The 21,146-nt window shown below is 42.3% G+C and overlaps 1 pseudogene; it reads right to left on the reverse strand.

Annotated features, from left to right (window-relative positions):
- Positions 1–5,075: 5,075 nt before the first annotated feature.
- LOC146887683 (uncharacterized) lies at positions 5,076–15,889 on the reverse strand (annotated as a pseudogene).
- Positions 15,890–21,146: the final 5,257 nt, after the last annotated feature.

The raw sequence follows: 21,146 nt of genomic DNA on the forward strand, positions 1-21,146 counted from the left end.
GGTTCAAAAAAAACCGGTGCCAAAAGGTCGTTATATGCTTCGGTTGAATAGACCCGAAGCCAAAAAGGTGGCTAGAAATTTCAAAAATGCCACTAGCGGTTACGTCTTTGGCCTCGGGTGGCACTGAACCGGGACCAAATAGGGCTATATGCCTCGGTTATTAATTGAACCGAGGCCATATAATTTAATTAGGGCATGAACTCCTCTACTTCTTCCTCGCGCGCCGCTGCTCCATCTCTCTCTGCGACAACACTCTCCTCACTCTTCCCCTCTGCGCACACTCTCCTCACTGTTCCACCACCACCCCACACTCGCGTTGCTCGATTTTTTTTTTTTGCCGTTGGATTTTTATTGATGAGTTCCACCACCACCCCACACTCGCGTTGCTCGAGAGGCGTGTCCACGGAAGAACTGGTTTACGAAGAGGAGAACAACGCAACGCAGTGTCTCCGTCACCCTCGGAACCGCCGCCGCTACAGTCTTCACGGTGGACAACGCAACGCAAACCCTAATCCCTCTCACGGCTGCGCGGCCCTGCTCGCCTGGTACTACGTCAACGATTGACGCCGGCACGCATTCACTGCCACCACGCCAACCACCGACACTGGGTCCGCGAGCACCAAGGAAACCAGCCCTCCGGCCGCCACGACAACGACCGCTCCTGTCCGAGACTCCGACTCTCTATTTCTCTATTTCTGATTTGTTCTTGGGTGTGAACGTTTGGGGAAGATGAAATGTGAGAGCTTTGTGCTGGGACGGGGGTTCTGATTCGGTGTGATGTTGTATTGCAGGGAAGCTCTTGTGGTTGGTGACAGACTTTTTCGGCGAAGAGCAAAAGGAGGAGGAGGCGGAGGAGGAGGAAGAAGAGAAGGAGAATGAGGCGGATGACGGTGGTGACGCGGAGGTCCGTTAAACCTATCATCAAGAACGTGCAGAGGGACATGTCTCGCAAAAAATTTAATTAAAAAAAAAATATTTTTACCTATGGCTCCGGTTCATTTAGAACCGAGGCATAAAAGGGACTTTATGGTTTCGGGTAACAACCGAGGCCAAAAGAGGTACCTTTTGGCCTCACCCCAATATGCCTCGGTTCCAGACCCGAGGCAAAATAAGGAAAATGACCGGGGCAAAAAGCCCTTACTGCACTGGTGGGGATAGGCATCGCGAGGACAAGCCTTGTTTAGATCTGTGTAGTCTGCGCACATCCGCCATTTGCCATTGGCTTTCTTCACCAAGACTACATTAGAAAGCCAAGTGGTGTATTGAGCTTCTTTGATGAATCCTGCGCTCAGTAACTTGTCAGCCTGATGAAGGATTATGTTGTTTTCTTTTAAGATTATTGAATATGGTGTGAGTTGATTAAGAAAGCTAAGTGAAATCCCCACTGGACATTAAGATAGCATGCTATCTAGATGTGAAGGTTCCTTTCACAAAGCTCAAGAGAAGAAGATGATGGATTGATTCAAACAAAAAGGAAATGGAAAGCACATAAACCATAGAAAAACCAAGAACAATTAAAGGAAGAAGAAAACATAAAATGGAAAGGAAAGAAATGGTAAAAATGTGAGAAGCACGCCACTACAAGGCTAGGCTAGAAGCCATTGCAACCTTGAAGATGAGTGGATGTGTGCCGCCACTTGCTATGCAAGATAAGGCTTAAAAGTATTCACTCCCTAGGGAGGAAACTCTCACATATGGTTGAGACATAAGAGTGTTTTTACTTCAAAATGTTAAACCCTTTTACATGTCTAGGAGCACCCCTTATATAGAAGAGTTTAGGGGCCTCTAAGCAAATAAAACATACCTAAGGATGTCTCTACAAAAACCTAACCCTAGATTCTAGAAGCTAGGTCAAATAAGGTTACAAAAATGAGAGACAAAAGAGCCAACTATGGTGTGTGCAAGGCTAATTTCGTTCTAGCACAAAAGGAGACAAAGAATGTCTCTCATATGTCTCCAAAAAGTGGCCAAAGTGTGCTAAAAACAAAGGAGACCAAAGGTACATAGGTACACTTGCTTCATGCCTTTTACTTTATGCTTTATGCCTTTTCTTTACTCTCTCCTCCACATCATTTATGCTCCCCAATCACCATGCGCCACCTAGCATTGCTTTCTTACTTCTAATTAACCTACAAAGCAAATAAACATAGATTAGCATGTTGGCTTAAGTCAAGTCAACTATAGTCAACAAGTCAAAGGTCAACAAGTCAACTAAAGTTGATTCAACTAAGTCAACTTAGGGAATCAAAAATAACAAACACAAATGAAAGGGATGAAAGATTAGTGAACTTCCTTTCTAAACATGCTTAGTCTTCTTAAGCAGGTGCCTTCATCCTTGGTTGGGGTCAATCCTTCATCACAGCCTCAGCCTTAGCTGCTAGACGACATTTTTCGCCAAGTTTGTGTTTTTTCTGGGAGATGTAGCGGGCTTCTTTGTAGATGTATAGCTTGTGGGATGCTACTAGAGGGTCGACCCTAGATAATTCAGTGGCTGACAAGGTGAAAAGGTTTGTGTTGCTGACAAGGATAGGTGTGATAATGGCACGCTCGTCAGAGTTCAAACCGGTGCCTAAGTTGATGGAGTGGCCATTGGGAAGCTCTAAAGGGGAGGTCTCCTCAACAGGTTGGAGAGGAACATCCCGGCCCACTCTGGGGTCTAGATATTCGCCTGATAGGGCGATGCCGAAGCCAGGTGGTCGCTCAATGTGGTTGGTTTGCTGGATTGGGAGTTGTGGGCGCAGGCTGGCCATGTAGCATTCGCGTACCAGGCGTTGGTCGTAGTGGATGGTGAGGATGTCGCTAGAAAGGGATGGGAATTTCATGGCCAAATGGGGGGTGGATACCACAGCGCCGAGGGTGTTAAGGGACGGACGGCCAGGAGGACATTGTAGGATGTGGGTGCGTCGACGATAAGGAGGCGGATGGGAATGGTTTTGGTTTGGGTTCCATCACGAAACATGGTGTGAAGGTCGATGTAGCCGCGGGTGAAAACTTGTTCGCCAGAGAAGCCATAAATTGGTTCTTCATATGGGACCATGGCCGTGTTTGGGAGCTGGAGTTTTTGATAGGTGGCCCAGTAGAGAATGTCAACATAGCTGCGCTGGTCGACTAGGACTTTCTTAACGGCGTAGTTTTCGATTTCAACAGTGATGACCATGGGGTCGTCTTGTTGGTGGTCGAGGCCGTGAAAGTCATCGTTAGTGAAGATGATGGGAGGCATGTGGCGTCTGTGATGGGAATGGGTAATATGGTTGATGGATTGAATAAGGTGGAGGTGTTTCTTTCTGGCAGAAGAGGTGGATCCTCCACTAGCGAAGCCACTAGAGATGGTGTTATAGTGCCACATAGGGGAGGATCGGCAGGGGTGATGTCGGTGCAGGCCGGTTGGGGTTCCTAGTTAGCGGGTTAGGCTTGGCGTCTGTTGTGGCAAGAGTCGTGTAGAGGGCGTCCGTGGTCGGATCGAGGGGGTGGCAGGATCGAGAGGAATGATCATCTCTACGGATGAAGCGGCGAAAGTGACCCGCACGGACCAGTTCTTCTATTTTATCCTGGAGTGCTTTGTAGTCTTCTGTAGTGTGGCCATGGTTGCGGTGGTAGCGGCAATACTTGGTCATATCAGCATTAGGAGGAGTGGTTGTCTTACGTGGTGATGGAATGAGGTCAGCTTGTAGGGCCTCGTCAAGGATGCGGGAGCGAGCGACAATGAGGGGGGCATATCTGGTAAAACTGGGTTGGCGGGGTTCGCATGGGCGGGAATCGGGGTGAGCGGGTTGCAGGGTTGGGTTGGAGGAAGTGGTGGCATAGTCATTGCAGAATTTTGTGTGGAGGGTCTGCATTTCCTCCATGGGAACATAGTCAGCGGCACGCAACTTGAGCTCGTGCATAGACGCAGGTGGGTGGAGAGAGACATTGTTGGCGAAGGGGCCGGGTTGGAGGGTGAGTGCCATACATTGAAGGATCATTTCTTGATTGAGGTGTGGGGTTCGAAGGGCTGCCTTACTGAAGCGATCAATGAACGCTTTGAGTGGTTCGCCTTGTTCTTGTCTAATGCCCAAGAGGGAGATTGTGGTAGTTTGGTGTGGACGGTTGCCAGCGAAATGGGTGGAGAACATATGAGAGAGGGTGTCGAAGCTGTCGATGGAGTAGGGTGGAAGGGTTGTGAACCATTCTAGTGCAGGGCCCTTGAGGGTGGTGGGGAAGACCTTGCAAAAGACCGCGTCCTGGGACGTGTACAGGGCGACATGGGTGATGTAGACTTTGAGGTGTTCGTCAGGGTCGGTTTCGCCAGTGTAGCGGTCCAGTGTAAAGGGTTCCCACTGGGCAGGAAGGGGGGTGTTGGCGATAAAATCGGTGAAGGGGTCGCGACGTTTGGGTTGGTGGGGTTGGAGCGGATGGAGAGGGATGGGATGGTGGATCATAGTGGGGAAGGTGGAGGTAAAGTTGTACGGGGAGTGTGGGTTGTCGGGAGGTATTGTAGGTTGTAAGGTGGAACATGTGTAGTGTGTAGGGTGGTGGGTATATTGTAGGGGATCTGGGTGGTGGGGAGGGTAGCAGCAGGGGTAGGGACTGCGGTGTGCCCTAGTTGGGTGGATGGGAAGTGAGCAGGATGGGTAGAGGGAATAGGTGTTTGTTGGGTGGTAGTGAAGGTGTGAGGGGTGGGGTTGTATTCGCTTTCTTCTTTTGTGGGCTGGAAGGTCGGGGACCTTGCAGCCTCAAACACCTCCTTGGCTTTTCCTTTCAGGGTGGGATCAGCTTCGATCTTTCGCCTGAGGCGAGAATTCTCTTGCCGTAGCGCCTCCATCTCATCAGCGCTGCGTTTCTTCAGATCTGCCAACTCTTGTTGCATCTTAGCCTGGCCGTCGGCCAGGTCAGGAGTGATGTTAGCGAGCCTTGAGGGGCCAGCATCAGCCTCCTTGTTAACTCCAACTTTGTTGCGGGTTGAAACCATCTTTGGAGAAAAATGGGTACTAAGGTGTTCGTCTCGTGCCCCATGGTGGGCGCCAATTGTTCCTACAGAAAACAAACAAGATAAGTTAGGCACAAGCGTCACCTTACCTATGTAGTCCGCTATCTCCTTAGTTGGTCTCTTCCCGGTTGGCATATGTCAGCTTGGACCCAGGAGGGGTTACCTGCAGAAGGGACTCCGAAGCTCAAGTGAGTCAAAGCTCTCAAAAAGGTCAAATCAGACGATTAATGGAGTAATGAATGCGTACCTTTAATTACTGGGATCCACGTGTATTTATAGAGTATTAATTATGTTTGGTTATGCCATGGGTCGGGCCCTGGCTTGGGCCTTAGTTTGGGCTGTAAGTAGGCCTGGGCCCTAACCCAGGCCTTGAGGTGGACCCATTGAACACTAGGGGGGTTCTGATTTTGCAAAGTATTTTGGGGTTGCCAGCCTAAGCCGACTACTTTCCTTGACGGTTTGTGTTGCTCATGTGTTGTCTTAGGCAGGTTGTTCCTCTAGATGTTTTAGGTTACAGGTTTAGGCCGGTTAGACTTAGGTCAGCTCGGCCTAGGCTGATTACTTGAATGCTTTGGTACATAGGCATCGTTTTATTACTATTTTGTTGAATTGGCTCGGTGTGGTACATATATATATATATATATATATATATATATATATATATATATATATATATATATATATATATAGATATATATGTATGTATATGTATATATATGTATATATACATACATATATATATATATATATATACATACATATATATCTATATAAATGTTTTGGGCAAATGTCCTCGCCAATTGCTGGTTCTTCTAGATAATTATTTCTCTTCATTCTTGTTGAGTAATAATTGATATAAGATGTTAAGAATGCCACTATTTGATGATAATTTGGTACTTTCATGATTGCACGAACATGATAGTTTAATTAGGGTTTGAGAATGAATTGGAAATGTGAGAGACTGCACAAGATTGTAATGATTTTATGTTTATATGTTATTATTGAATATGCATGAATATTATAAATATGAATTGATGTGGTTTTGTGCAATTGGATCATTGAGTCAAGTTATTTGGGTGCTTGGAATTCCTCGCAGGTGCAAAAATCAGAGTTCTGCCCAAGAACTCTAATGCACTGCCTGGCGGCAAGTAGGTACCACTAGGCAACACCCGAAAAGTACAGTTGAATGAGTGATTATAGTGTGTTGGTGTGGGTTGGGTGTTTAAGGGAATTATTAATTGTGAATGCATGTAATATTGATATAAAATGAATATATGGGTAATGTTGTGGGTTTAATGCGTAATTCATGAATATAAAGTATATGAAATGGAGTTTGGGATGAGGTAATTGGTAAAGGAATTAGTGTAGGTGCTGCATGTTATGAATATATGACTATGCATGAGTTGTGTATAGATTGTGGCTTTTGGTTTCGAAATTTATCTTTTGGATTGCTTAGGGTGCGATTAATGTGAGCTTGTATGACTATGTGATGATGTGAATTTTGGGATTAACATGAGGGATTGATGGAAAGGGATTTTCTATGGGTATTGTCTGAGATAAGCCTTGGATTTTGTATAAGAATATACATTATTTGGGTTGATGTTTTAGAGTTCCTATGAGTATGATTAATTCTTGGATAAACTCAAGTGTTAGCATAGTCTCAATTGTGAATGTGTGTGTGTATATATATATATATATATATATATATATATATATATATATATATATATATATATATATATGATTTGATGTTTGAGATATGTGGTTGTGCAAATGCATTTAAATTGAAGTAGGGGATTGTGTACTGATGCATTTGGATGTATGTGCTGCATGAATTGATGTTTAGACCCTGTTCTGGATCTTAAACCTGAAACTGTTCACGCTACTAGTGTAGAACATGGTGGTGCATATTGGATCGCCAAACTCTAGTTTAACTAGGGAAGTCCCTAGAGAGTGTAGCGCCTAGCGGTGTCTTAGTCTTGCCAGGTGGTATGCACTACAACTTTGCCTGGCGGGGCTTAGGCTGTGCCAAGCGATAGTGTAGTGGTAATGTGTGTTTGTGGGGTGTTTTGCATGCTTCGTGATGATGGTTTTGGTTTGGGATATGCTTACATGGATTTCGACCGGGAATGTTTGTAATGGAGTTGGAAACACGTGATTAATATAGACGGGGAGGTTTGTATTGGATGTACTCTTATGTGGGGATACGAGCGGGGAGGTTCGTATGTTTCGTGCTCACACTTGAGGTTATTATGAGCGGGGAGGTTCATAATAGGATGTGTTCACGCATGTTGGACTACGACCGAAGATGTTCATAGAGTTGGACCACGAGCGGACAGGTTCGTGGAAGCATATAGAATCCCTAACACCATGGTTGATTATGTGTTAATCTCTTAAGGATTATAAGAATAGGGTTTTTATGCACCTCAAGGTATGGATGCCTTTATTAAATGAGAACCTAGTTAAGTTATTTTGGGTTGTATTTGGCGATGATTGGGTGACTAGCTACACAGGAGCATATGATAATCCAAGTGTTGATGGTAAGGCATAGAGACGGAGCAAGGGCTAGTACTTATGGCTTTTATAAAGAAACTCTATTTTGAAATAAACTTGTAATTTCCTATTATAAATTTGGTTTTTGGCGTGATAATGATTTTTTAAAATTTTCTCGCGTTTTGGGAATAATATCAAACACTTGAATTAAATTTCAATTATAAATTTCTTTTATTAAGTAATACCCGCCTAAGATGTTACGTGTCTTAAGCTACAACCTACCAAATTGGAAGTGATTCTAATGAAGAGGCCCAACCAAGTTTAAACAATTTGGCATAAGAATAAAAATCACTTAAACTTTGGAGGAAGCAAGAAGTAATCGTAAAAGAAAAAGAGAAAGTTGAAAGGGATGCTCATCTTGCTTTCATAGAGGAAGAGCTAAGAATACTTAGGCAAAAAGATGAAAAGATTCAAGTGAAATTGAGGACCGGGAACCAATCAAGGAAAAGCTCCAAAACTCCCACACAAATCACACACTATGAGAAGGATAGTAGAATTGTCAGCCAATACTATCAACCTCCTCTACCAAGAGTGCATAGAAGGGAGCGTGAAGTAAGAGAGCATGCACCAAGAGAAGTAGAACTTCCTCATTTCCAAGGGAAAGAATATGTAAAGGTATACCTAGATTGGGAAATGAAAGTATAACAACTTTTTGAATTCCATCAAGTGAGTGAGGAAAGAAAGATCTCACTAGCAACCTTGAGATTCCATGGGAATGTCATATGTATTGGTGGACTTCCCTATAGAGAGAAAGAAAACTTTCCCCTCAAGTCCAATATTGGAATGATTTAAGAAGTGTCATGAGAATAAGACACATACCCTCCTACTATTATAGGAAGATTATGGAAAAACTCCAAAGTCTCCAACAAAGAACCATGAATGTAAAGAAGTATAGCGAAAAGATGGAACTTTACATAATGAAGGCGGGAATTAGAAAGCAAGAAGAAATAACCATCTCTAGGTTTCTTAGTGGTCTCAATCTTGAGATTAGACATAAAGTAGAATTGTTGCCTTACCATGATTTGGTACAAATGTGCATAAAAGTATAGCAACAACTCTTAAGAAAAAGTTTTAAAACTTTACTCTAGCTTTAACACCAAGAAGGACAATAAGATGGAGGGAAAATAATTGAGAAATGAAGAATCCTCTAGGAATCTAGAAAGAGAGAAACCCAGGGAGGGATCATCATCATCCATGCATACAAGTGACATTAAGTGTTTAAATGTCTTGGTAGAAGTCACATGGCATCTCAATGCCCCACCAAAAAGGTCATGATCTTAAGAGGTGTTGATTCATATAGTAACTAAGAAGAAGAGGAAGAAAACATAACAAGCGAAAGTAAAGTTATCCATAGGAAATTATGAGGATAAAGTGTTTTGTGACATAGTCCCTATGGAAGCTTGCCATATTTTGTTAGAAAGACCATGACAATTTGACAAGAAAACTTTATACAGTGGTCTTATTGATGAAAACACCATTCACCACAAGGATAAAAATTTTATGCTTCATCCCTTAGCACCTTATAAAGTGTTAGAGAATCAAATACAAATGATGAAAATGAGAGATGAAGAGAGAAAAGAATAAGGTGTGTGCAAAATTCAAAGGGAGCAAGCTCCCAACTCATGCACCATTTCAAATCTATAACTTAAGTTTCTATCTCCTTCGAAAGAACTTTTGAAAGAATATGATGATGTATTCCCCCAAGAAGGTCGTAAGGGACTTACTCTGATTAGGGGAATAGAATATCAAATTGATTTTGTTCTTGGAGCAAGGTTACAAAATAGGCCCGCATATAGAACAAACCTCCAAGAAACCAAGGAGATTGAGACTAAAGTTCAATATTTGCTAAACAAAGGTGTGGTGCAAAAGAGTCTAAGTCCATGTGTTGTGCCTGTGTTGTTGGTGTCCAAGAAAAATGGTCAATGGAGAATGTGTTATCATTGTAGGGCTATAAACAACATCACAATAAAGAATAGGTTCCCAATTTCAAGGCTTGATTACATATTAGATGAATTGCATGGGTCCATCATGTTTTCCAAAATAGAACTTAAAAGTGGTTATCACTAATAAGAATGAAAGAGGGTGATGAGTTGAAGACCGCATTTAAAACAAAATTTGGTCCATATGAGTGGTTACTGATGCTTTTTGCCTTAACTAATGCACCTAGCACCTTCATAAGATTAATTAATCATGTCCTTAGGGATTGCTTTGGAAAATTTGTGGTAGTGGTGGAGCTCGTGGTGGAGCTCAAAGGTGCGTGAAGAACTCCATGGTGCAGCGAAACTTGGATGAATGAGTGGAGGCAAGTTTTGAAGGCTCTTGCAAGCTATGGTAGGTGAAGGAGGTGATAGGATTTCCAAACCTAAGCTAGCCTAAGGAAGGTGGCTAGAGGTAGAGAGAGGAAATCTTTAGAAAGAGTGACTCTCAAAGGCAATAGAGGGAGGATTGATCTCAACTCAATTAGCATCTATTGCATAAAATTTCAAGAGTGAAAATGTACAAATGGTCTACTTTTGGCTTTTATATGTGAGCCTAAAAGCTAGACTAATTCTTTGCCCTTAGATCAAGCTTGGAGGAGAAGCTTTAATCATCACCCTTGGATGGTGGCTTGGAGAAGGAGGCATCTTCCTAGCCTTTGGATGAAGACTTGGAAAAGAAGACACTCTCTTAGCCCTTGGATGAAAGAGGCGCATGGGTGGAGTGTGGACTTGGCTCCATGGGATGCATGGCCTAAGGGAGACTCTTAGTGGGTCGAGCGCGTTTGTACATGTAACACCTATTTTTATGTCTTACACCATTATTGAAAGCAAAGCCCAAACAATGGCCCAATTTAAATCTACACTACTAGATTTACATGCACTCCTTCAAGTCTTTGTGATATCTTTGGCCCATGTAAATAATGTGAAAAGCTCATTGAATTTGTGATCATTTAATGGGAGACCCTTTTGAATCTTCTTCATCATTGATCTTGTAATTGGGCCTTTAAGTGGGCTTGCACTTGAAATGGGGCTTGAAGGTTCATTTAGGCTTGTTGGGGTCACATCATCCGCTCCCCCTTGAAGAGGATTTGCCCTCAAATTTTGGTTGTCATCCTCATCAGCTACAGTACTTGTAAAAGGAACTAAGTCAGTGATATTAAAAGTATGATGCAGACCATATTTAGCTGGAAGATCCAATTGATAAGCATTATTGTTGATCTTCTTTATGATTTGGATTGGACCATCACCATGGAGACTAAGTTTGGATTTTCTTAATTGAGGAAATCTTTCCTTCCTTAGGTGAAGCCAAACTAAGTCAACTTCATTGAATGACCGAACTCTAATACCCTTGTTTTTAGAGTTTACAATCTTTTCCATTTGGGCTTCAATTTGACTCTTAACCTTCTTGTGAAAATATTTGATAAATTGAGACTTAGAAACCCCTTCTTTATGAACAAAGTAAAAAGAAGATGGAAAAGGTAACAAGTGTAGAGGAGTGAGAGGGTTAAAGCCATAGGCAACCTCAAAAGGTGAGAGTTTGGTGGTGCTATGGACCACTCTATTGTAGGAAAACTCAATGTGGGGAAGATACTCATCCCAATATTTATGGTTCCCCTTAAGCACAACCCTAAGCAATATGGAGAGGGATCTATCGACTACCTCTATTTGCCCATCAGTTTGAGGGTGACAGGAAGTAGAAAAAGAAAGTTTAGTTCCAATCCTAGACCATAAGGTCCTCCAAAAATGGCTAAGGAACTTAGTATCCCTATCAGACACAATTCTCTTGGGTAAGCCGTGAAGACGAACCACTTCTCTAAAGAACTACTTTGTAGTGTGGCTTGCATCATCCACTTTGTGGCATGGAATAAAATGTGCCATTTTTGAAAAATGGTCCAACACTACAAAAATCGAATCAACACCCCTAGAAGTCCTTGGAAGCCCTAGGACAAAGTCCATGCTAATATCCTCCCAAGGGGTGGAAGCCACAGGCAAAGGAGTATACATCCTAGCAGGCATTGCGCTAGACTTAGCATGCAAACAAGTCAAACAACTAGCACAATACTTTTGAATATCAAGTTTCATGTGGGGCCAAAAGAATTTCTCTTTAAGCATTGCCAATGTTTTGGCGATCCCAAAATGTCCCATAAGTCCCCCCTCATGCATCTTAATGATGAGAAGTTTGTGGTGAGAACCAAATGGATTGCATAGGCGACCTTCTTTGAAAAGGTATCCATTGAAGGTATAGAAGCCGCCTTGGGACTTATGGAAACAAGCAGAATAAATGGAAGCAAAGAAGGGATCTTGACTATACAATTCACATATATTGTCAAATCCAATAATTTGAGATCCAAGTTTGGCTAAAAGAGTATATCTTCTAGAAAGTGCATCAGCCACAACATTGGATTTCCCTTTCTTGTATTTGATGATATAAGGGAATTGTTCTAGAAATTCAACCCACTTGGCATGCCTCTTGTTAAGCTTGTGTTGGCTTTTCAAATACTTGAGAGTTTCAAGATCAGTGTGAATGATAAACTCTTTAGACACAAGATAGTGTTCCCAAGTGTAACATCCTTGTAGGATATTACTTAAGATAAATATAAATAAGCAAAATAAAAAAATAAATACCTCATTTATTTTTAAACATTTCCCAAAAGCACGGGAAATTTAAAAAAAAAAACTATAATAACCGCTATAAATAATCAAATATGCTCATAATTCACTTTTACAATTTAAAAGTCCAAAACAATAAAATTCTATAAGTCAAACTAAATGGTAATTTAATAACAATCTTTAGAAAATCCCCATGTACGCTGATCCCTCACTCCGCCACTAAGCATCTCCTGGCTTACCTGAAACATCATCTGCTCCTGGATAACAAGTTACCCGATTATCGCCACACACAAACAGATAGGGTGAGCTATTCACATATATGTAAATAAATATGAAAATACACCCACCTGATAAGTCATAATTATTTAACATTTCACAACACACCCACTTTCCCACACTCATGACCATTATGAGTTCATGCATGCTCTCTAAGTCTTGGGATTTCATGTGCTCCCACGGCCCTCCTCGCTCGTGGTCCAACCTACAAGCCTAACCCGCTTGTAGTCCTGCTTCACGGACTCTCACACCCGTTCATCCAAACTCCTCGCTCGGACCCAGACACGCATACCCGCCTTTCCTACTATGAACTCCCTCGCTCATAGCATTCTCAAGTTGAGCATAAGATGAATTCCCTCGCTCACTTATCCCAACGAGAGTACCTCCGGTGAACTAAACTGTTCACGTTCCGCATGAGGTCCACCCATCACGAACTCCTCGTTCGCGACTCAATCCAAGCACATCCCAAAATTCTATGGACTTAGTCCTTCAAGCCCAAACACCATAAACACAAGCATATAATTCCTATACTTTAGGAAATAGCAAGCAAACCAGCTCAAACAGCACACTCAACCATAGAATTCGCAGCACTCTCGCTTAAGCCAGGGATCTTCGCCCAAGCTAGTCGATCAGCCTCGCTTAAGCTAACCTACCTCGCTTGAGCGAGTGTGAAACAGTGGCTGCACCGCATCATCTCGCTTAAGCGAGCCCGACTCGCTTGAGCAAGTCCTACATTCGCTCAAAAACACACAGACCCTCGCCTGGATGAGGATATCAACGTAACCCGTAACAGGATTCGTAGTGACCTCGCTTGGGCGAGCCACTCTCGTCTAAGCGAGAGTATCTGTCGCTCAAGACCAAAACTCCTCGCCTGGACGAGAAGTCGCGCTTAACATGTACAAGTCTCATCGCGACCTCGCTTGGGCGAGCCCTCCTCGCCTGAGCGAGAGAACCTGTCGCTCAACACTGCCCGCAGTCGCCTAAGTGAGAAACGCGAACCAGAACCAGGAACGAGATTCTGCAACTTTCGCTTAGGCGAGATAGACTCTCTTGGGCGAAGCTTTCAGAGTTTCGTCTCTATTCACGCACACAATTCACCAAAACCATGCCCAAAATACAGTTTAATCATTCTCATTCAATTTATTTCAACAATCAAACCATATGAACATGCTTTATATCCATTTAAACTACCAAAACTCGAGGCTTTACCCAAAACAACCACCCAAAACCCCATCCAAATCATGTGAGGCATATAAGGCTTGACAACAACATCAAGTAGACCAATTCTCAATCCCATTACGCATACACGAAAATTCACAACACTCTGAATTCAATTGAGAATAGCAAAACGAAAATCACAACACATTTGATTTTTATACACAAAAGGCAGCTTCCCCTAAATTGGGATCCTTGCACAAACTGATAGCCTTTGAGGGTTCTTCTCCAATTTCCCAAACAGCCTAGTCCTTTCTCTCAATTCTTCTCCCAATTGCACTCACTTCTCTTATCACACTCTCAAAATTCGTTCTCCTCTCAAAAGCCAATTCACAACACTGCCAAAACCCTTTCTTTTCCCCTAAATTAACCTTTTATAGGTGTCTTGATGATGGGTTAAAAATCTGAAACGAAAATAGGCTTAATTATGGGTTTAATGCCTATCCAATGATAATTACATAATGGTTTTTCAGACCCTCTTGGCTGCCCCTTCTGCTAGGGTTCCCTCTACCTCTTCACATTCACTCCAAGCTAAATTTAGCAAAAATAAAGTCTACTTTATGTCCATCAAGGTTTCAACCCGTGACCCTACCAACGCCAATTTAGTACACAACGATCCAACCAACTCATCTTGAGTGATAATCATCAAAATACTATGATTATACTATCACTCACTAGGCACAAATATATTATCAAAATAATAATAAATCAAATAACACACAAATGGCATACATAGGACTCGAACCCAAGTCCTCTCACACAACCAAGTACTCTCAACCAATTGAGCTAGTACTTTTCCACGTCATACCAATTACATTTAATGTCATTAAAGTTCCCCCCTCCCACATTTATTAATTAATTAATTATTTAATTAATTAATTTCCACGAGTCTTACACCAAGTATGAAGAGCTCGCACAAGGGCATACAAGTCTTTGTCATAGGTGGGGTAATTACGAGAAGGGCCATTGAGTTTTTCACTGAAGTAAGCAATTAGATGGCCTTCTTGTAATAAAACTGCACCTACTCCAACCCCAGAAGCATCACATTCTAGCTCAAAAGTTTTCTCAAAGTTTGGAAGAGGTAGAACTGGTGCTTGGGTGATTTTAGCCTTGATCTCATCAAAGGCTTGTTGTTACTTATCACCCCACACAAAAGGTGTGTCTTTCTTGACGATTTCATTAAGGGGTGAGGCAATAGTGGAGAACTGGGTACAAACCATCTATAGAAGCTAGCTAGCCCATGAAAGCTACAGATGTCCCCAACATTCTTTGGAACAGGCCATTCTTGGATGGCTTTGATTTTGTGGGGGTCAACATGAACCCCACATTTATTGACCACAAACCCAAGAAATATGACACTCTCTACAAAGAAAGTGCACTTGTCTATGTTGGCATAGAGTTGATGGTCTCTAAGGAGAGAAAGGACTACCCTAAGGTGTCCTAGATGAACATTGAAGTTATGGCTATAAATTAAAATGTCATCAAAATAAACAACCACAAACTTCCCCACCAAACAATCTCGTAGGGCATGATTCATTAGTCGCATGAATGTGCTAGGAGCATTGGTTAGGCCAAAAGGCATGACTAACCATTCATATAGACCAAATTTAGTTTTGAAAGCGGTTTTTCACTCATCACCTTTGGCAATACGAATTTGGTAATAACCACTCTTGAGGTCTATTTTTGAAAACATTTTGGCTCCATACAATTTATCCAACATATCATCTAGTCTAGGGATGGGGTGCCTATACTTTATGGTAATGTTGTTGATGGCCCTACAATCACAGCACATGTGCCATTTGCCATCCTTTTTGGGCACCAACAACACGAAAACAGCACAAGGAGTAAGACTCTTCTGGACCCATCCTTTGTCTAACAACTCGGTCACTTGAGTCTCTATCTCTTTAGTCTCAATTGGATTTGTCCTATAGGCTGGTCTATTAGGTAGACTGACCCCTAGGACAAAATCAATCTTGTGCTCTATTCCTCTAAAAGATGGGAGGCATTGGGGGCCATCCTTAGGGAAAAGATCCGCAAATTCATGGAGAAGAGCACAAACAAAAGGAGGTAGATCCTTAAGTGAAGGATGTTGGAGACATGTAAGGACAGCATGACAAAGCAAAAGGTAGGAAAGGTGTTCAACATGAAGAGTTTGCAAAAGATTTTTATGAGTTAGAAGCACTTCATGATGAACATCCTTAGAAGGAGAGACTTCCTCTACCTTTGTCTTAGAATCCTTGGATAATTTAGTAGAGTTGGTGGAACTCTCTTCCTCCCTCCTAGCTCTCATTTGAGCTTGGTCACTAGCAACTTGAGTAGGAGTGAGGGGATGTAAAACAAAAGTTTTAGAATGATGTTGGAGGGTGATCTCATTGGTATGGCCATGGTGTGTGGTTTTACGGTCAAATTGTCACGGCCTACGTAAGAGAATATGGCAAGCTTCCATTAGAATTACATCACATAAAACTTTGTCTTTGTATTTTCTAATAGAGAACCTAACCAACACTTGATGTCGGACTTCGAGATCCCTATCTTCATTAAGCCAATGAAGTTTGTAACGTTTGGGATGGGGTAACAAAGTCAAGTTCAACTTCTCAACCATTCTTGTGCTACAACAGTTGCAACAAGACCCACTATCAATGATCAGAGAACAAGTATTGTTCAAAATGTTACAGCGAGTGTGGAAAATGTTTTCTCTTTGATCATTGAGAGTAAGGGTTGGCTGGTTATTGAGAAGCCTCCTAATCATTAAGAGAGACCCTTCTTGAGCATATGAATGAAGTTTGTCCTTAAACGAATTGTCACTGTGGGAATCACTAGAGGAGGAAGATTCCTTAGAAGACTCCCTTTGACTGTTGTAGAGGTCTTATCCCTTTAGCACAATGGTGCGCTTGGTAGGACACTGTGATGCCACATGACCTCTACCTAAACATTTAAAACACTTGATCTCACTACCTCGCTTGGAGGTCTCACCCTTATCTTGACCTTTTGTTGGGTGTCTATGAGCGGTCTCCTTTGCATGAGAAAAATCTTTCTTTTGAAAATCAGATTTTGAAAAAGAGATTGAAGAATCCTTGCAAATAGGTTTCCTCAAGAGTTGTTGCTCAACTTTGTTGCACATTTGAACAAGTTCATTTAAATTTTCATATGGGAGCAACTCAACTCTATCTCTTATGTTGTAGTTTAGACCACTCAAGAACCTAGCAATGGTTAGATCCTCTTCCTCATCTATCCCAGCTCGCAAGATGTACAACTTCATCTTTTGCCTATATTCCTCCATAGACATGGTTCTTTGCTGGAGCCTTTGGAGTTTATCCATAAGCTCTTTTTGTAGTATGAAGGAACATGGCGAGCATGAAGGGTCTCTTTGAGATCAAAAAAATATTCAATCTCGAGAAGGCCTATTTTTCTCTTTTGGAGGACAAGGGTTGTCCACCAATTTAAGGCATGACCTTGGAAGCTGAGGACAGCAAGAGAGACACGTCTCTCTTCCTCAACCACGTGGTTGTCAAACAGTTGTTCAACTTTTGCCACCCAATCTAGATATGCCTCAACATTGTCTTTTCCATAGAATGGAGGCAATTCTATTCTTTTTTCTTTGGGGTGAGGAGGAACACACCTTTGTCTCCTAGTGTAAGGAGATTACCTTGGAAAGGGGCGTTGTAAGTCCTCCTCCTCGCCACTAAGATCATGGCGATGTCTTGATGGGGGCGAGAAGATCTAGGAGAAGCACGGTGAGTGTGTGGAGGATTTCTTAATTGCTTAGATATGAAGTGCAAATTGGCTTGCATGGCAGCCATTTGAGCCTTGATGTCACTCACCTCTTTGGTAAGATTGTGAAGCACACGAGGGGAAACATCTCCCTCATCATCCGCACTAGTGTTATGTTGTGTGGGTGGTGGTGAGTTTTGTTGGGTTTGCACCCTTGCACGTGTAGCCCTTCTAGTGCTCATGATTGACACGATCTAGAACTCTAGACAAAGTGTGAATAGAAGTTTGAAGAACACAAGTGAACCTCCAAGTAGGTGAGGTGAGTCTAAAAAGACCACTTAATAACCAAGGCCAATCCTAGCCAAGGCACACTTGTGCAAGTTTGAAAAAAATTCACACAATGGCTAAGTGCTAAATGATGAGAATCACTTGACACTAGTTCACAAAGAACAAAGAATAAAGAAAGCTATAAAACACTAAAGACAGACCCTTAATTGGCCAAAATATGTAGAGACTTTGGTCTCAAAATTTTAAGCCACTAAACAACGTGAAAACTTGAATATAAACTATGCGGCCTAATGTAAGGTGAGAAAGCACTTAGAACTTTCAACACACTTACAACTAAAAGCGAATTACTAATGGAGGATAAAGGTTCTACTTGGGATATGGGATTGAACACCTTGTGGTTCCCCAAGACACCTAAGTAGGCCAAAATTACAAGTTCAAAGAGAATTAAAATTGGTACACAAAAATTAGGCAAAGATGAGCAACCCGAGAGCACCAAACTTTTAGTGAACTTTGGGTAGAAAGTGAGGCACAAAGGATGCTCCAAATTGACCAAAATATATGACCAAATTGTAGAAAATCTGGTAAACTAAAAAGATGCAACAATTACAAGCCATAATGGCCAACAAAAAATGCTTGAAATTAGTGTTAGAAGCTACTCCCGAGGCCAACTTAAACACCATAATTCTGGATAGCAAAGTGATGCACTCCCGAAAGCACTTTGGTGCCAAATGAAGCCTTAGTTGATGGCTTTGAAGTATACACCAATTGGAGGAAAATTTGGACCCCTTGTAGACGCCAAATGCAACACCAAACAACAACAAAATCTAGCCAAAATAATGAACAAAAACAACAAACAAACTATGCCAAAAGTATTGGTTAGCTCTCACTCAAGCAAGAAATTGAAGGCTTAAAACTTTCCAAAAATTGGTGAAGGTGAGAGGAAGAAAAGCAAGCACACTCTCTAGAGTTTTACTTCTCAACCACCACCTAAAATGCTACCATAGACTAGCAACCAATTCGGAAAAAAATCACTTAATTCACAACCATGAGCATTGAATCCAACATTATTTGCCAATTGAAATGTGTAACACAAGAAAAGCTAATTAAGAAAGCTAAACCACATTGAATATGATTTGACAAGACGAAATTGAATAGTTGTAACATCCCATCAGGATATTACGGATTTTAAATAAAAAGTAAAGAAATATTACGTCGGCTTCATTTATTAAAGCATCATTTCCCAAAAACGTGGAAAATTTAAAACTTTATTAAATCTATGAATAGTCCAAAATTACATAATTTATAAAACTCAAAATAATATAAAACATCCATAGTGTTTACAATTTATTTCAAAGCCATAAATCATAAAAACTCCCAAGCTATCCCTGCTCTATCGCCAAGCCTCACCGGATCCACCTGCAACATCATTTGCTCCCGTGTACCACGTACACAATCATCGCCAAACACAAGCAGATAGAGTGAGCTAACAGAATAAATCATATACATACATAACACATTTATATATATCACTCAATCACAACAAAGGACTTCCATCCTTTGATTTCAGACCATATGGCCACAACCATGTGAACCGTGTTCTACGTCTTCTAGTGATTACCTCAAGATGTCTTGTTGTCATTCCTATCGGCCACAACCGATAGAGCACGTTCGGGAAACCATCCTACGGATCATACACTGTAACGCTAGGTGGAGTTCCCATATACGAACATAGTTCGTAACGCCCCAAGACTACCAAACGCGTCAGCTAATTATTGAGGAGGGAAATCTTTCTGGACCCATCCATACAGGCCACAATCAGCACACTCACACCGGCAACACTAGCCAACTCGAGCTTAACTCAAGGGCTCCTCGTGTTCATCCGCCATCCCGAGCTCAACTCGAGGGATACCATTCTGAGCTCAACTCGAGGAATGCCACGTACTTAGCCCCTATCCCGAGCTCAACTCAAGGGATACGTTCCGAGCTCAACTCAAGGAACATCAGCAAGCTGACCTTTAAGGCATCACTAAAGCTTTGTAGATCACGCTCGTCAAGAGTAAGAACACCAATACCGCTGTAGTACAATCGCCTGACGAGGGACACGTACCGCCAGGCGCTGCCCTCTTCCAAACCGCCTAAAGGGTGTGATGGGTCAAACCTTTGCTCACATTAAATATTTAAATTTTGGAAATTTAATATTATTTTTGTACTTAAGAAGTGATATTAGTTGCATCATATATGTTTGGATAATCTTAAGTTTAATAATGCAACAAGAATTTAATTTAGGTCTTTAAGAGTGTAATTAGTGAATATTTTAAGTCATAAAATAAGTCACAAAATTAGAATATTGGAGAGGAATAGTTCAGGTACTAAATGCAGCCCCAATTTTCATGTTTCACCCCTCTTTTCAATTGGATTATCTATTTCTGAAAAAGGATGTTTCTTGAGCTAACTGCACCCCCTGTTTTCAAGTTTACACCCCCTTCTGTAAATGGGAATTTCTATTTCTGTTTTGCACCCCTTCTTTTTACTAAGTTGCACCTCTAATGTCACTTAAACTCCAATCCACCAGATTTTGCCACATGGCAATCCTCCACTTATTAAATTAACCAATAAAAATATGTCACGTCCTCAATCTCCCACTCACTAAAATAACCAACCAAAACATGACACATCATCACTCTCTCTCTCCTTCACACAACCAAAACCCTAACCCTAATCTTCTTCTCCCTCTGCATCACCCTTTCGTCGCTGGCATACTCCATGGCCGCCACGACCACGTCTGGCCACCGCTGCACATGCCGGAAAGCAGCCACCCGTCGCGCCCTCGTCGAAAAATGTAGCCACCGTTGCTGCACGATTGGAGTTCGCGAGTTTGCATCGTCTTCTCTACGCATCCCGCAGCCACCACCGTGCTCGTTTCTGCATAAGCCGTGACTCCACTCGCAGAGACTACAACCACCATCTTCTCTTATGCCTCCCGCTGCCACCAACACTACACCAAGCTCGAACTAGCATCGCCGCTAGTCACTGTGTCAACCACGTTCACTCCCACGCCGTCGTCGACGTGCATCGCTTCCACGGCAGCCACCCCGTCGCATTCACGCCTCCTTCTTCCTCCATCATCCCGTAGTCGGACCGCCATTACTGCATCTCTCGAACTCGCACGGCTTCATGTTCCGCACCCGCAACTTGCTGGAATGGACCAAGACTACCAGTTGTCCCACACCAACGTATACCACTACACTCTCGAATGATACCTGCACCCACGCTGCCAGGAAACCATCATTTTCGCTGCAGTGCATACCTCGTGCCATCCGCACCGCAACAGCAATAAATGAGACGTCGAATGGGTCCTCTATCAGAGAACTAGTGGCCCCAATCGGAATCTACGAAACGCCCCTAGTGGCAACCCTCACGGCAGCCAAACCCTAATTGCGGAAATATAATTCTGGCCTCAGAGAGAGACTGCTCTTACACATGGCAATGTCTCACTGGACAGTCAACGATTCAACACTGGTCAACTAGTCAACTCTGGGCAAGGGCAG

This window comes from Vigna unguiculata, chromosome 3, assembly GCF_037176805.1.
Source record: "Vigna unguiculata cultivar grain cowpea cultivar isolate G323 ecotype 2 chromosome 3, ASM3717680v1, whole genome shotgun sequence".
In the NCBI taxonomy this organism is placed as follows: domain Eukaryota; kingdom Viridiplantae; phylum Streptophyta; class Magnoliopsida; order Fabales; family Fabaceae; genus Vigna; species Vigna unguiculata.